Source organism: Salmo salar, chromosome ssa13 (genome assembly GCF_905237065.1).
Source record: "Salmo salar chromosome ssa13, Ssal_v3.1, whole genome shotgun sequence".
NCBI lineage: Eukaryota > Metazoa > Chordata > Actinopteri > Salmoniformes > Salmonidae > Salmo > Salmo salar.
Window position 1 is genome coordinate 41626281 of NC_059454.1, and position 16878 is coordinate 41643158.

General features: G+C 43.7%; 1 protein-coding gene across 2 annotated transcripts in view; it reads right to left on the reverse strand.

Moving 5' to 3' along the window:
* LOC106567062 (RNA-binding motif, single-stranded-interacting protein 2) overlaps positions 1–16878 on the reverse strand; it is a 43581-nt gene that overhangs the window by 7839 nt on the left and 18864 nt on the right. The window lies entirely within an intron of this gene.

Genomic DNA, 16878 nt, shown 5'->3' on the forward strand with positions numbered 1-16878 from the left:
CAAATCAAATGTTATTTGTCACATGCGCCGAATACAACAGGTGTAGACTTAGCGTGAAATGAGCCCTTTCCCAACAATGCAGAGTTAAAAATATATATTTTTAAATGGAAATAGTAACACAATGAAATAACAAGACTATATACAAGGAGTACTGGTACTGAGTCAATGTGCAGGGGTATGAGTTACTTGAGATAATTGAGGTAATATGTACATGTAGGTAGAGGTAACTAGGCAATCAGGATAGATAATATAGAGAGTAGCAGATATATATATATACAGTATGTGAAGGGTGTGAAAGTATGTCTATGTGTGTGTGGCATCAATATGCATGTGTGTGTGTTTGTTTTGTGTGTGTGAGCATATGAAGTTGTATGTAGTCTATGTGTGTGTTGCAGTGTCATTGTAGTATGTCTGAGTGTGTGAGTAGAGTCCAGTGAGTGTGCATGGAGCCGGTGCAAGAGAGTCAGGGCAGATAAAAAGGGGTTCAATGCAAATAGCCTGGGTAGCCATTTGATTAACTGTTCAGCAGTCTTATGGCTTAGGGGTAGAACCTGTTCAGGAGCCTTTTGGTCCCAGACTTGGCGCTCCGGTACCACTTGCCGTGTGGTAGCAGAGAGAACATTTTATGACCAGGGTGGCTGGAGTGGTTGATACTTTTTAGGGCCTTCTGACACCGCCTGGTATAGAAGTCCTGGATAGCAGGTAGCTCGGCCCCAGGGATGTACTGGGCTGTACTCATTACCCTCTGTAGCGCCTTATGGTCGGATGCCAAGCAGTTGCCATACCAAGCGGTGATGCTGCCAGTCAAGATGCTCTCAATGGTGCAGCTGTAGAACTTTTTGAGGATCTGAGTGCCTATGCCAAATCTTTTCAGCCTCCTGAGGGGGAAGAGGTGTTGTTGTGCCCTCTTCACGACTGTGTTGGTGTGTTTGGACCATGATAGGTCCTTAGTGATGTGGACACCGAGGAACTGGAAGCTCTCAACCCACTCCGCTACAGCTCTGTCAATGGGGACGATGGGGAATGGGGACGTACTCTGCCTTCCATTTCCTGTAGTCAACGATCAGCTCATTTGTCTTGCTGACATTGAGATAGAGGTAGTTGTCCTGGCACCAAACTGCCAGGTCTCTGACCTACTCCCTATAGTCTGTCTCATCATCGTCAGTGATCGGGCTTACCACCGTCGTGTCGTCTGGAAACTTAATGATGGTGTTGGAGTCGTGCGAGCCCACTCAGTCATTGGTGAACAGGAGGGGACTAAGCACGCACCAATGAGGGGCCCCCGTGTTGAGGGACAGCATAGCGAATGTGTTGTTGCCTAAACTCACCACCTGGGGGCAGCCCGTCAGGAAGTCCAGGATCCAGTTGCAGAGGTAGGTGTTCAGTCCCAGGGTCCTTAGCTTAGTGATGAGCTTGGAGGGCACTATGGTGTTGAACGCTGAGCTGTAGTCAATGAACAGCATTCCAGGTCGGAAAGGGCAGTGTGGAGTGCAATAGAGGTTGCATCAATTGTGGATCTGTTGGGGCGGTATGTGAATTGCAGTGGTTCCAGGGTGTCCGGGAGGATGGTGTTGATGTGATCCATGACCAGCCTTTAAAAGTATTTTATGGCTACAGATGTGAGTGCTACGGGGCGATAATCATTTAGAGAGGTTACCTGGGCGTTCTTGGGCACAGGGACTACGGTGGTCTGCCTGAAACATTACAGACTGGGTCAGGGAGAGGTTGAAAATGTCAGTATAGACACTTGCCAGCTGGTCAGCGCATGCTCTGAGTACGCTTCCTGATAATCCATCTGGCCCTGCGGCCTTGTGAATGTTGTTTGAAGGTCTTCCTCTCCCGAGCTTTCACTGGCCTCCAGCACACACACACACACACACACACACACACACACACACACACACACACACACACACACACACACACACACACACACACACACACATTGCAGACTTTGGACTGATCCGAATTTTAGGTAGGCTAATTAACTTGTGAAGCTTATTATGTGAGCTTCATCAGAAGCTCTTTAATTAACTGGTATAGGACTACTATTTATTGATTTTATCTCAGACTTTTGTAGCCTACTGGACTCAGAGAGCTACTCTCTCAAGTTGTCTTGTTGGGGCGAGTGACTCTTTGAACTTACAACGGCCAGCCTCAAGTCGTTATATCTATTTCTTGTGCTTTATGCTATTTGCCTCATGACTCAAGCGTGCTTTGTTGACTATGAACGTGCTTGTTTACCCAACTGTGGGACAGACTATGTTTGTTCCCACACTCGGGACTCTGACTCTCTATTGGTTACACAGACTCTCGGCCTCCCATCCTATTCTAACCACCTCTCGCCGGCTTTGTATTCATGTTATCTGATGACATTGCTGTACAATAAAATCTCGTTGCCATCTGATGCACATTCAAATGTCATAAAAAATCCACACTGCAGAGCTCTCCCCTCTGCCGTGCCCTGATTGTATTACTGCTGATGATATCTGGAACTGTGCATGTACAACCTGGCCCATCTACTGTTGCTATCCCCAATTCTGACTTGTGCTCTGATATCTGGTCCACAGATTTCTGCTCTCGTAAAAGCCTGGGTTTTCTGCACACTAACACTAGAAGCTTATTACCTAAAATGGATCAATTGAAAGTGTGGGTTCACAGCTCCAATCCAGATGTGTTGGTCATTACTGAGACGTGGTTAAGAAAGAGTGTTTTGAACGCTGACGTTAGCCTTTCTGGTTATAACCTTTTTTGGCAAGACAGATCTTCCAAAGGTGGTGGAGTGGCAATCTTTACCAAGGATCACCTTCATTGCTCGGTTGTCTCCACCAAGTCTGTCCCCAAACAATTTGATATGCTGGTTTTAAGCATTACACTTTCAAATAGGTTCTTGTTGACTGTTGCTGGGTGTTATTGTCCACCATCAACACCGGCCTGTACCCTACCTTCCCTAAATTCTCCCCTGGCCCCTTACACTAAGTCTGAATTTGTCCTAAACTGGAACCTCCTTAAACCACATGACCAAGCCCTAAAACAATGGGACTCTCTAAATCTTTCTCAGATTATTACCAATCCCACAAGATATGACTCCAAACACCCAGAAAAGGCTCCTCTCCTCGATGTTATCCTCACAAATAATCCTGACAGGTATCAGTCTGGTGTTTTCTGTAATGACCTTAGTGATCACTGTTTTGCAGCCTGTGTTCGTAATGGCTGCTCAGTGAAACGACCTGTCCCGATTTGTCATAGACGCTTGCTAAAAAACTTTAATGAGCAAGCCTTCCTTCATGAACTGGCCTCTGTAAAATGGAATAGAATCAGCTTGATCCCCTCTGTCAAACACGCTTGGACCTTCTTTTTTGACATTTTCAGTGGTATTGTTAACAAACACGTCACATAAAGAAAATTTGAATTAAATTTGGTTCAGCCCCTGGTTCCACTGTGATCTGACAGAGATACTCCAACTCAAGAATTCCATTTGGCGAAAGGCTCGGCACACACATACTCAGGCTGACTGGCTCTCGTTCAGGCAAATGAGAAATAAGTGCACTCAGACTATCTGGAAGGCCAAAGTTAGTTACTTTAAGGAGCAGTTCTCTCTCTGTGGGTCTAACCCCAAGAAGTTCTGGAAAACGGTTAAAGACCTGGAGAATAACCCCTCCTCCTCACAGCTGCCCATGTCCCTTAATGTTGATGATGTGGTTGTTACTGACAAGAAGCTCTTTAATCACAACTTCATTAAGTCAGGATTCCTATTTGACTCAACCATGCCTCATTGCCCGTCCAACATTTCCTCATCTCCCACCCCTTCTAATGGAACTAGCCCCGATGCTCTACAAAGTTTCTCCCTGCAGGCAGTCATTTAGTCTGAGACGTTAAAGGAGCGCCTTAAACTTGACCCCCAAAAAACATCTGGGTCAATTGGTTTAGACACTTTGTTTTTTAAGGTTGCAGCCTCTATCATCGCCAAGCCTATCTCTGACTTTTTTAACCTCTCTCTCCTCTCTGGGGAGGTTCCCTTTGCTTGGAAGGCAGCCACGTGTGTCCTTTATTTAAAGAGGGAGATCAAGCTGATCTTAACTGTTATAGGCCTATTTCTATTTTGCCCTGTTTATCAAAAGTGTTGAAAAACTACTAAATAATCAACTGACTGGCTTTCTTGATGTCTATAGTATTCTCTCTGGTATGCAATCTGGTTTCCTCTCAGGTTATGGATATGTCACTGCAACCTTAAAGGTCCTCAATGATGTCACAATTGCCCTTGATTCTAAGCAATGTTGTGCTGCTATGTTTATTGACTTGGCCAAAGCTTTTGATACAGTAGACCATTCTATTCTTGTGGGCCGGCTAAGGAGTATTGGTGTCTCTGAGGGGTCTTTGTCCTGGTTTGCGAACTACCTCTCTCAAATAGTGCAGTGTATAAAGTCAAAACATCTGCTGTCTCAGCCACTGCCTGTCACCAAGGCAGTACCAAGGTTCGAACATAGGCCCCACGCTCTTCTCAATTTACATCAACAACATAGCTCAGGCAGTAGGAATCTCTCTCATCCATTTATATGCAGATGATACAGTCTTATACTCAGCTGGCCCCTCCCCGGATTTTGTGTTAAATGCTCTACAACAAAGCTTTCTTAGTGTCCAACAAGCTTTCTCTGACTTTAACCCTGTTCTGAACACCTCTAAGAAGAAAGCCTTCTCCCCATTGGTGTGATTCCTATCTCTGATGGTTAGAGCTTGAGGTAGTCACCTCATACAAGTACTTGGGAGTACGGCTAGACGGTACACTGTCCTCTCAGCACACATCAAAGCTGCAGGATAAGGTTAAATCTAGACTTGGTTTCCTCTATCGTAATCACTCCTTTTTCACCCAGCTGCCAAACTAACCCTGATTCAAATGACCATCCTCCCCATGCTAGATTACAGAGATGTAATTTATAGATCGGCAGGTAAAGGTGCTCTTCGGTAGCTAGATGTTCTTTACCATTCGGCCATCAGATTTGCCACCAATGCTCCTTATAGGACACATCACTGCACTCTATACTCCTCTGTAAACTGGTCTCTGTATACCTGTCGCAAGACCCACTGGTTGATGCTTATTTATAAAATCCTCTTAGGCCTCACTCCCCCCTATCTGAGATACCTACTGCAGCCCCCATCCTCCACATACAACACCCGTTCTGCCAGTCACATTCTGTTAAAAGTTCCCAAAGCACACACATCCCTGGGTCGCTCCTCTTTTCAGTTTGCTGCAGCTAGTGACTGGAACGAGCTGCAAAAAACACTCAAATTGGACAGTTTTATCTCCATCTCTTCATTCAAAGACTCAATCATGGACACTCTTACTGACAACTGTGGCTTCTTCGCATGATGTATTGTCTCTAACTTCTTGCCTTTGTGCTGTTGTCTGTGCCCAATAATGTTTGTACCATGTTTTGTGCTGCTACCATGTTGTGCTGCTGCCATGTTGTGTTGCTACCATGCTGTGTTGTCATGTGTTGCTGCCATGTTATGATGTTGTCTTAGGTCTCTCTTTATGTAGTATTGCGGTGTCTCTCTTGTCGTGATGTGTGTTTTGTCCTATAAATATATATTTTATCCTAGCCCCGTCCCTGCAAGAGGCCTTTTGCCTTTTGGTAGGCTGTCATTGTAAATAAGAATTTATTCGTAACGGACTTGCCTAGTTAAATAAAGAATACATTTAAAAATGTAAAAGACACATTGGCTACGGAGAGTGTGATCACACAGTAGTTCGGAACAGCTGGTGTTCTCATGCATGGTTCAGTGTTGCTAGCCTCGAAGCAAGCATTAAAGGAATTTGGTTCATCTGGTAGGCTTGCGTCACTGGGCAGTTTGCAGCTGGATTTCCCTTTGTAATCCGTGATAGATTTATATTTTCCATGTCCTTGTTCAGCCATGACTCGGAGATTCATAGGATATTACAGTTCTTCAGATCACATTGATAGGATAGTCTCGAGCGGAGCTCATCAAGTTTATTCTCCAGTGATTGCACGTTCGCCAATACAACGTAGGGTACAGGCGGTTTATCCACTCGCCGACGTAGTCTCGTCAGGTATCCCGCACGCCGGCCTCTATAATGCTGCCTCTTCCTTCTTTGAGTGTTGGGGATTTAAGCTTGGTCCAGGATGAGCAATATGTTATTTGCCTCCAACTCATTGAAGTAGAAATCATCATCCAAATTGAGGTTAGTGATCGCGGTTCTGATGTCTAGAACCACTTTTTGGTCATAGGAAATTAACAAAGAAAATAGCACAATGGGTCAGGAACCCGTAAAACGGCTGCTATTCCCTCCGGCGCCATCTTGGTTACCATGTTCCCAGAATATACAACATTAATGTTCTTCACACGTTTCATGGGACGTTGCAAGAACATTCATGTGACCTGTTTCCTGAGGGTTCTGAGAATATTCCATCAACGTCCAACCAAATGTACACACAACATGGTTGTCATATTCTCAGAATAAAATATATTAATGTTCTAGACACGTTTCAATAACATTGCTGTCTATCAGTTGTCACCTGATGGAAGGAACATGCCCTGATTCATTCATAGCTCTTTGTCTACTGGCAAAGATACTCACACACAGTACTTTTAACTTACATTTTTGACATACATGACTGCATTGTGCATGTATACAGTAATTATTATTCTTCAGTCCTCACATGGGATTTGAACTCACAACCTCGTGGTTCACAGTACGCCGATCTTCCTGCTATGCCACCATGTACGTGTCATTTAAGATGACTATTGTCCTCACTGATTTGAGATACTTATTTCAACGATATAAGGGCTTTCTGTATAGTCGTCTGATGTTGGTGGGTCATGTTAACCTGTTTTAAGGATATTCCACTATGATCAATCAAAAACAATTACCAGAGCTGAGATTTACTTCAAAGTGCATGCACCCTATTACTTACACCTATCAAGTTGTTTCACATCCACAGAAGTGCCTAGGGTTTCTTTGGGACATTCCTAACTATACTGGGCCAATAATCACGTGTCAAAGAGGGGGGGTGTAACTCAATATTAGGAAGGTGTTCTTAAATTTGCCAACAGACAGAGCAATCAGTGGTTCACCAATCAGGGTCTTGATTGGCTCGGTAACAAGGCGTGATGTATAATTACGTACTTTTTTTGGGGGGGGGACCATCAGGCGACGTCCTGACAACTGACACACAGAAATGTTCCTGCCATGTTCCCATGATACGTGCCTAGAACATTGATATCTCATGTTGTGAGAACAAGGTAACCACGTTCTGTGTAAGTTCTACTTGACATTAAGGGAATAGTCTATTGGAAACATTCCTTGCACATCACAGGAACATTCCTATGAAAATGTTAGTTAATGACCTAATGAGACTCTTAAGAACACGTTCTCTCAAGTTGTGGGTACGTTTGTTGTTAGCTGGGAGTCTGGCTGGACTTCTCTCTCCCTACTCCTCTCACTCCCTCGCTCGCTCTCTCTCTCTGCCTCACTCCCTCGCTCGCTCTCTCCCTCTGCCTCACTCCCTCGCTCGCTCTCTCTCTGCCTCGCTCGCTCTCTCTCTGCCTCGCTCCCTCTCTCTCTGCCTCGCTCCCTCTCTCTCTGCCTCACTCCCTCGCTCGCTCTCCCTGCCTCACTCCCTCGCTCTCTCTCTGCCTCACTCCCTCGCTCGCTCTCTCTCTGCCTCACTACCTCGCTCGCTCTCTCTGCCTCACTCCCTCGCTCGCTCTCTCTGCCTCACTCCCTCGCTCGCTCTCTCAATGCCTCACTCGCTCTCTCTCTGCCTCACTCCCTCGCTCGCTCTCTCTCTGCCTCACTCCCTCGCTCGCTCTCTCTGCCTCACTCCCTCACTCGCGCTCTCCCTCTCTGCATCACTCCCTCTCTCTCTCTCTCACTCTCTGCCTCACTCCCTCGCTCGCTCTCAAGTCTTTGCCCCCCCCCCCAACACTTTATTAGACAGCCAGTCACTGAGAGAGAAGAAGACAGGCCCATTGTGTGAGACTAGCTGTGTTAACAGGACTGAGGGTTCATGCGTCAGTGAAGTAATATGATATCACAGAATAATTGCAATTCAATGGGCTCTGAGTCTCTACGATAATTGGGTGATCTTTGTGGAGAATTACACACTGTGTGAGGGCAGATTTGGACAGAGAATTTTGGAAAACATTCTGATTCATTCCAATGGCTCCACACACCATCGTATTCCCAATGGGGCTCTGACCAGGGCATGACAAAATGTGTCAGTCACATGCATAATCCTGACCTTGAATTCATATGCAGGTATCAGTACAATTATTCAGCTCTGACAAATACGATCTGAAACTCAAGGAGCCAAGCAGTCCTTCCCAAGTAGGAATGCTTGGATTATGTCATATGCTTTTGATTAATTCAATATATTTTCCACTTCTACTCAGTAAACTACCTGCCTGCCCAAACAAATTGAATTGAAATAACAGCAAAGTAAGATAGTTGTATGATAGCGTATCTAAATCTCAACCATAACTGTTTTGCATATTCATTAGTGTGCAGATGTGATTAAAAACCTGTAAAATGCATTTGATATTCATCTCAAGCTCATGAATTATGCATAGTGTAATCACTGCGACCTGCAGTGAAGGTGATTTGTCTCTCCCTGAGGAACACACACACACACACACACACACACACCTCTCATTGTCACATCAACAACAAACACCAAACCCACACTTTGCAACCACACACACACTATTCCAACCATCACAGACACACACACCCAACACCCCTGACAACCCAACTATTTTAGAGAACGTTCCCTTCGAGGCAATCTGCAGTTCAAACAACAACAAAGCAGTTTGGTAAACAGCTAAGGGATGGGGCTGGAGAAATGTAACCACTCTCAAATTCATAGACAGAGATATGGATGCAAGGACTGACCATCCATGATATCCAAAATATTGTTTTAATCATGTTTTGAGGCTATGGAGTGTTGGTTTACAATTGCATTGTTTTCAAACAATTGTGTAAACAAGCTTATATTATTGGTTGTGATGGGGTACGACAGTCTCAAAAGGTCATTAACTGATGTTTTCATAGGAATGTTCCTGTGATGTGCAAGGAATGTTTCCAAGAGACCATTCCCTTAATATAACATAGAACTTACCCAGAACCTGTTTACCATGTCCTCAGAACGTAAGACGTTCGTGTTCTAGACACGTTTCATGGGAACGTTGCGAGAACGTTTCTGTGTCCGAAATATAAAACGAATTACACATCGTCTTGTTACAGGGTCAATCAAGGTCCTGATTGGTGAACCACTGATCCATTCATAGCTCTTAGTCTGTTGAAAAAGTTAGGGATACTCCCACACACAGTGCTTTTATTATACACTGAGCGGACAAAACATTAGGAACACCTTCCTAATATAGAGTTGCACCCTCTACTTTTTCCCACAGAACAGCCTCAATTCTTCGGGGCAGGGACTCTACAAGGTGTCGAAAGCGTTCCCCAGGGATGCTGGCCCATGTTGACTCCAATGCTTCCCACGGTTGTGTCAAGTTGGCTGCATGTCATTCGGGTGGTGGACCGTTCTTGATACACACGGGAAACGGTTGAGCGAGGAAAAACTCGGCAGCGTTGCAGTTCTTGACACACTCAAACCAGTGCGCCTGGCACCTACTGCCATACCCTGTTCAAAGGCACTTAAATGTTTTGTCTTGCCCATTCACCCTCTGAATGGCACACATAAACAATCCATGTCTCAATTGTCTCAAGGCTTAAAAATCTTTCTTTAACCTGTCTCCGCCCCTTCATCTACACTGATTGAAGTGGATTCAACTGATGACATCACCTGGTGTCACCAATTGTTTGTTCACTCAGTGTACAAAACTTTTACCTTACATATGTGACATACATGATTATATTGTGCATGTTCATTTATACAGTAATTATTATTCAACATATCCTCACCTGGGATTTGCACTCACAACCTCCTGGTTCATGGTATGCCGATCTTCCTACTACGCCACCATGTCCATGGCAGGTACCACTTAATCTGACAGTCCTCATCAGTGACTTGATTGACTTATTTCAACAATTTCATGGTTTTCAGTATAGTTGTCTGATGTTGGTGGGGCATATTAACCTGTTTCAATTGTACTCCTGAATCACTATGACCAATACAAGTTCTTCTTGAATGTACTTTTAACAGAGCTTTCCATATCTCCCTCACTAACTTTATGCACCAGCTGTCAGAGCAGCTCACAGATCACTGCATCTGTAAATAGCCCAGCCAACTACCTCATCCCCATACTGTTATTTATTTGCTCCTTTGCACCCCAGTATTTCTACTTGCACATCTATCACTCCAGTGTTTAATTGCTAAATTGTAATTATTTCTCCACTAAGGCCTATTTATTGCCTACCTCCCTTATCTTACCTCATTTGCACACACTGTATATAGACTTTTTCTCTATTGTATTGTTGACTGTATGTTTGTTTATTCCATGTGTAACTGTTGTTGTTTGTGTCGCACTGCTTTGCTTCATCTTGGCCAGGTCGCAGTAAATGAAAACTTGTTCTCAACTGGCTTACCTGGTTAAATAAAGGTGAAATAAAAAAAGACTTCAAGGTGCATTCACCCTATTGCTAACACCTATAGTTACTATATAAATGAACATGTCGAAGTCTGACAAAAATGTATGTTGAAAGCACTGTGTGTGTGTGTGTGCGTGTGTGCGTGTGTATCCCTAAACTTGCCAGCAGACAGAAAGAGCTGAGAATGGATCAGTGGTTCACCAATCAGGGCCTTGATATTGATATTTTATTAGGATCCCATTAGCTGTTGCAAAATCCCAACTAGCTGTTGTGAAAGCAGTAGCTACTCTTCCTGAAACATGACATAATGAGAGCATTAATAGACAAGAACAGCTCAAGGACAGAACTACATACATTTTTTAAAAAGGCACACGTAGCCTACATATCAATACATACACAAACTATCTAGGTCAAATAGGGGAGAGGCGTTGTGCCGTGAGGTGTTGCTTTATCTGTTTTTTGAAACCAGATGGAAGGGAGTTCCATGTACTCATGGGTCTAGATAATACTTTAAGTTGTGTCAGTGCTGAGTGTAAGTTGACTATGAAAACAATGTGGAATTTAACACATTGTTTCTTTATAAAAATAAAAAAATTATGCAGTCAGTCTTTCCTCAACTCTTAGCCAAGAGAGACTGGTATGTATAGTATTTATATTAGCCCTCTGATTACAATGAAGAGCAAGACATGCAGCTCTGTTCTGGGCCAGCTGCAGCTAGGTCTTTCTTTACAGCACTTGACCACATGACTGGACAATAATCAAGATAAAACAAAACTAGAGCCACCAGTGTGGTGTCAAAAAAGCAGAGCACCTCTTTATTATGGACAGACATCTCCCCATCTTTAAAACCATTGAATCTATATGTTTTGACCATGGCAGTTTACAGTCTAAGGTAACATCAAGTAATTTAGTCTCCTCAACTTGATCAACAGCCACACCATTCATTACCAGATTCAGCTGAGGTCTGGAGCTTACGGAATGATGTGCACCAAATGTAATGCTCTTAGTTTTAGAGACGTTCAGGACCAGTTTATTACTGGCCATCCATTCCAAAACTGACTGCATCTCCTTGTTAAGGGTATCAGTGACTTCATAAGCTGTGGTTGCTGATACGTATATTGTTGTATTGTCAGCATACATGGACACAGGCTTTGTTTAACGCCAGTGGCAGATCATTGGTAAAAATAGAAAAGAGTAGAGGGCCTAGAGAGCTGCCCTGCGGTTCATCACACCCTACATATGACATTATAGAGGCTTCCATTAAAGAAAACTGAGTTCTATTAGGTAAATAGCTCTGAATCCACGATATGGCAGAGGTTGAAAAGCAATAAAACATGTTGTTTTCTCAACAACAGGTTATGATCAACAATATCAAAGGCTGAACTGAAATCTAACAGTACAGCTCCCACAATCTTTTTATCATCAATTTATTTCAACCAATCATCAGTCATTTGTGTCAGTACATATTGAGTGCCCTTCTCTATAAGTCTGTTGTCAATTTGTTTACAGAGAAATAGCATTGTATTTGGTCAAACACAATTTTCTCCATCTGTTTGCTAAGAACTGGCAACAAGCTGATTGGTCTGCTGTTAGAACCTGTAAAGGCCGCTTTACCAATCTTGGGTAGCGGAATGACTTTGGCTTCCCTCCAGGCCTGAGGGCAAACACCTTCCTCTAAACTCAGATTTAAGATATGACAGATACTTTGCCAATTAAGTAATCATTAAAATAATTCGCAACACCATCTGATTCGACAAAATAGTAAAATTTGTCTTTCTGCCCCTAATTTCATTTAAAGTACTCAAAAGTTTTTGTTCCATCATTCTTGGCTTCATAATACAGTTTGTTCTTCTAGTTGAGTTTAGTCACATCATTTCTCAATTTGCAAGAAGTCAGCCAGTCAGATGTGCAGCCAGACTTATTATCCACGTCTTTTGCACCATCTCTTTCTACCATACAGCTTTTCAATTCCTCATCAATCCATGGAGCCTTAACAGTTGTAACATATAGATTCTTAACAGGTGCATGTTTATCAATAATTGGAAGAAGCAATTTCATAAATTCATCAAGTGCAGCATCTGGATGCTCCTTATTAATCACCAATATTTTTTAGATCTATATTAGTCTCAGCAAAATCTTTTGTATGATCTCTGATATACAGTTTTAGGCCCAGCTATTGGAACTTTCCTGGATGTAGCCACTATATTGTGATCACAGCATCCAATGGGGACAGATACAGCTTTAGAACAAAGTTCTACAGTATTAGTAAAAATGTGATCGATACATGTGGGTGATCTTGTTCCTGTAGTGTTTGTAAATACCCTGGTAGGTTGATTAATAACCTGAACCAGATTACAGGCACTGGTTACAGTGAGAAGCTTTCTCTTGAGCGGAAAGCTTGATGAAAACCAGTCAATATTCAGGTCCCCAAGAAAGTAGACCTCTCTGTTTACATCATATACACTATCAAGCATTTCACACACATTATTTAAGATACTGACTGTTAGCACTTGGTGGCATATAGCAACACCCCAAAATAATAGGCTTTAGACAAGGCAAATGAACCTGCTACCACAACACTTCAATAACAATTGGCATGAGATCTTCTCTAATCATTACAGGGATATGGCTCTGAATATATACAGCAACACCTCCCCCATAAGCATTTCTGTCTCTTTTATAGATGTTATATGCTAGTATTGCTACTGCTGTATCAAAGGAATTATCTAAGAAAAACCAGCCCCGTCGCGGATCACGATGCCTTGCTCCCAGACTGAACAACTTTTTTGCTCGCTTTGAGGATATTACAGTGCCACGGCCCGCTACCAAAACCTGTGGGCTCTCCTTCACTGTAGCCAACGTGAGTAAAACATTTAAACGTGTTAACCCTCGCAAGGCTGCCGGCCCAGACGGCATCCCCGGCCGCGTCCTCAGAGCATGCGCAGACCAGCTGGCTGGTGTGTTTACAGACATATTCAATCAATCCTTATCCCAGTCTGCTGTCCCCACATCCTTCAAGAGGGCCACCATTGTTCCTGTTCCCAAGAAAGCTAAGGTAACTGAGCTAAATGACTACCGCCCTATAGCACTCACTTCCGTCATCATGAAGTGCTTTGAGAGACTAGTCAAGGACCATATCACCTCCACCCTACCTGACACCCTAGACCCACTCCAATTTGCTTACCGCCACAATAGGTCCACAGACGTTGCAATCACCATCACACTGCACACTGCCCTAACCCATCTGGACAAGAGGAATGCCTATGTAAGAATGCTGTTCATCGATTAAAGCTCAGCATTTAACACCATAGTACCCTCCAAACTCATCATTAAGCTCGAGACCCTGGGTCTCGAACCCGCCCTGTGCAACTGGGTCCTGGACTTCTTGACGGGCCGCCCCCAGGTGGTGAGGGTAGGTAACAACATCTCCACCCCGCTGATCCTCAACACTGGGTCCCCATAAGGGTGCGTTCTCAGGCCTCTACTGTACTCCCTGTTCACCCATGACTGCGTGGCCATGCACGCCTCCAACTCAATCATCAAGTTTGCAGACGACACTAGAGTGGTAGGTTTGATTACCAACAACAACGAGACGGCCTACAGGGAGGAGGTGAGGGCCCTCAGAGTGTGGTGTCAAGAAAATAACCACACTCAACGTCAACAAAACAAAGGAGATGATCATGGACTTCAGGAAACAGCAGAGGGAGCAGCCCCCCTATCTACATTGACGGGACAGTAGTGGAGAGGGTGGAGAGTTAAGTTCCTCGGCGTACACATCGCGGACAAACTGAAATGGTCCACCCACACAGACAGCGTGGTGAAGAAGGCACAGCAGCGCCTCTTCAACCTCAGGAGGCTGAAGAAATTCGGCCTGACACCTTACAGATGCACAATCAAGAGCATCCTGTCGGGCTGTATCACTGCCTGGTACGGCAGCTGCTCCGCCCAAAACCGGAAGGCTCTCCAGAGGGTAGTGAGGTCTGCACAACGCATCACCAGGTGCAAACTACCTGCCCTCCAGGACACCTACACCACCCAATGTCACAGGAAGGCCAAAAAGATCAAGGACAACAAGCACCCGAGCCACTGCCTGTTCACCCCGCTATCATCCAGAAGGCGAGGTCAGTACAGGTGCATCAAAGCGGGGACCGAGAGACTGAAAAACAGCTTCTATCTCAAGGCCATCAGACTGTTAAACAGCCATCACTAACATTGAGTGGCTGCTGCCAACATACTGACTCAACTCCACCCACTTTAATAATGGTAAAATTGATGTAATCAATGTATCACTATCCACTTTATATTATATAATGTTTACTTACCCTACATTACTCATCTCTTATGTATATACTGTACGCTATACCATCTACTGCATCTTGCCATCTGATGTATCACTAGCCCCTTTAAACAATGCCACTTTATATAATGTTCTCATACCCTACATTGCTCATCTCATATGTATATACAGTACGCTATACCATCTACTGCATCTTGCCTATGCCGTTCGGCCATTACTAATTTATATATTTTTATGTACATATTCGTATTCATTCCTTTACACTTGTGTGTATAAGGTAGTTGTTGTGAAATTGTTAGGTTATATTACTTGTTAGATATGACTGCATGGTCGGAACAAGAAGCACAAGCATTTCGCTACACTTGCATTAACACCTGCTAACTATGTGTATGTGACAAATACATTTGATTTGATTTAAGTGAGTCAGAAATGGCTAATATATGAATGTTATCTGATGTTAGCAAGTTATTGATTTCATGAACCTTATTTCTAAGGCTACATATATTAATATGGGCTATTTTCAGCCTTGGGTAGCTTCTCAGAGATAGACATAATATGGAAAAGAACAAATGAATCAAAAGAAAATAGAAAAAAAAACATTCAGCAGGCCATTAATCAGTTGGTGTGTGTGTCCTGAGGGGTTGAAGCTACAAACCCATAGGCTTGGAAACAGTAACAAGGCCTGAAAACTCTGAAAACTGGAAACCAGAATGTTCTTTCAACGTTCTCATAAAACTTGTCTAGAACATTCATATCTTATATTCTGAGAACATGTCAACCATGTTCTGTGTATGTTTGATGTGACGTTGATGGAATATTCTCCTAACCCTCCGAAAACTGGACACCAGCTTGTTCTTGCAGCGTTCTCATGAAACGTCTCTAGAATATTCCTATTTTATATTTTGAGAACATGGCATCCCTGTCCTGTATATGTTTGATGGGACGTTGATGGAATATTGGTTTTGAACCCTCAGACAACTGGATACATGAATGTTGCGGCAATGTCCCATTAAACGTGTCCAGAACATTAATGTTGTTTATTCTGAGAACATTATAACCACATTGTTGATAACTTATTCTTGACATTAAGGGAATAATCTCCTAACGTTAACACCAAAATATGCTAAAAAGGTTCTCAGAACGTTTTTGCTAACATAGATTTATTTTTATTTAACCTTTATTTTACTAGGCAAGTCAGTTAAGGTCAAATTATTTACAATGACGACCTACCCCGGCCCTAACCCGGACGACGCTGGGCCAATTATGCCCCACCCTATGGGACTCCCGATCATGGTCGGTTGTGATACAGCCCAGAATCAAGCCAGGGTCTGTAGTGACGCCTCTAGCACTGCAACGCAGTGCCTTAGAACGCTGCGCCACTCAGAAGCAATAGATAAAATGTTCCCCTGACTAACGGAGTCCTGGACACTCAAACGTTAGGGGAACATTATGGGTAGCATTACAAAAACGTTCTCTCTCCCTAGAATTGTTAGCTGGGAAGCTGATCTCCATTTGTGCTGGATTACTGACATTCACAAGTGTTCTCACATACTGAATAACCCATATTTCAGTCTGCATGCATGTCTGGTGTTCATTGGGAGGTTTACAACCTTGGCTGATACGTACCCAGACACATTTCTGACTCATTGTGAGTCATTCTGGTGAAATTTCATCTGCTCTGTTCTGATCCTCTGTTCTGATCCTGTGGGCTGTGTGTGTGTGTGTGTGTGTGTGTGTGTGTGTGTGTGTGTGGTTGCCAAGTGTAAGTTGAGTGTGAGTCAGAAATGGTGTAGGGCTGAGGTTGGAGCAGTGTGTGCGTATGTATGTATGTATGTGTGTGGTTGCCAAATGTGCATTTAGTGTGTGTCAGAGATGGTGCGGGGCTGAGGTTGAAGCAGTCTGTGTGTGAGTGTGTGCGGATGCCAAATGTGTGGTTTGAGAGTGTGCCGAGAGGCCAGCCCGTGGGACAAGGCTCGTGGCTGGGCACTGGGCCCTGGTACTGGGCTGG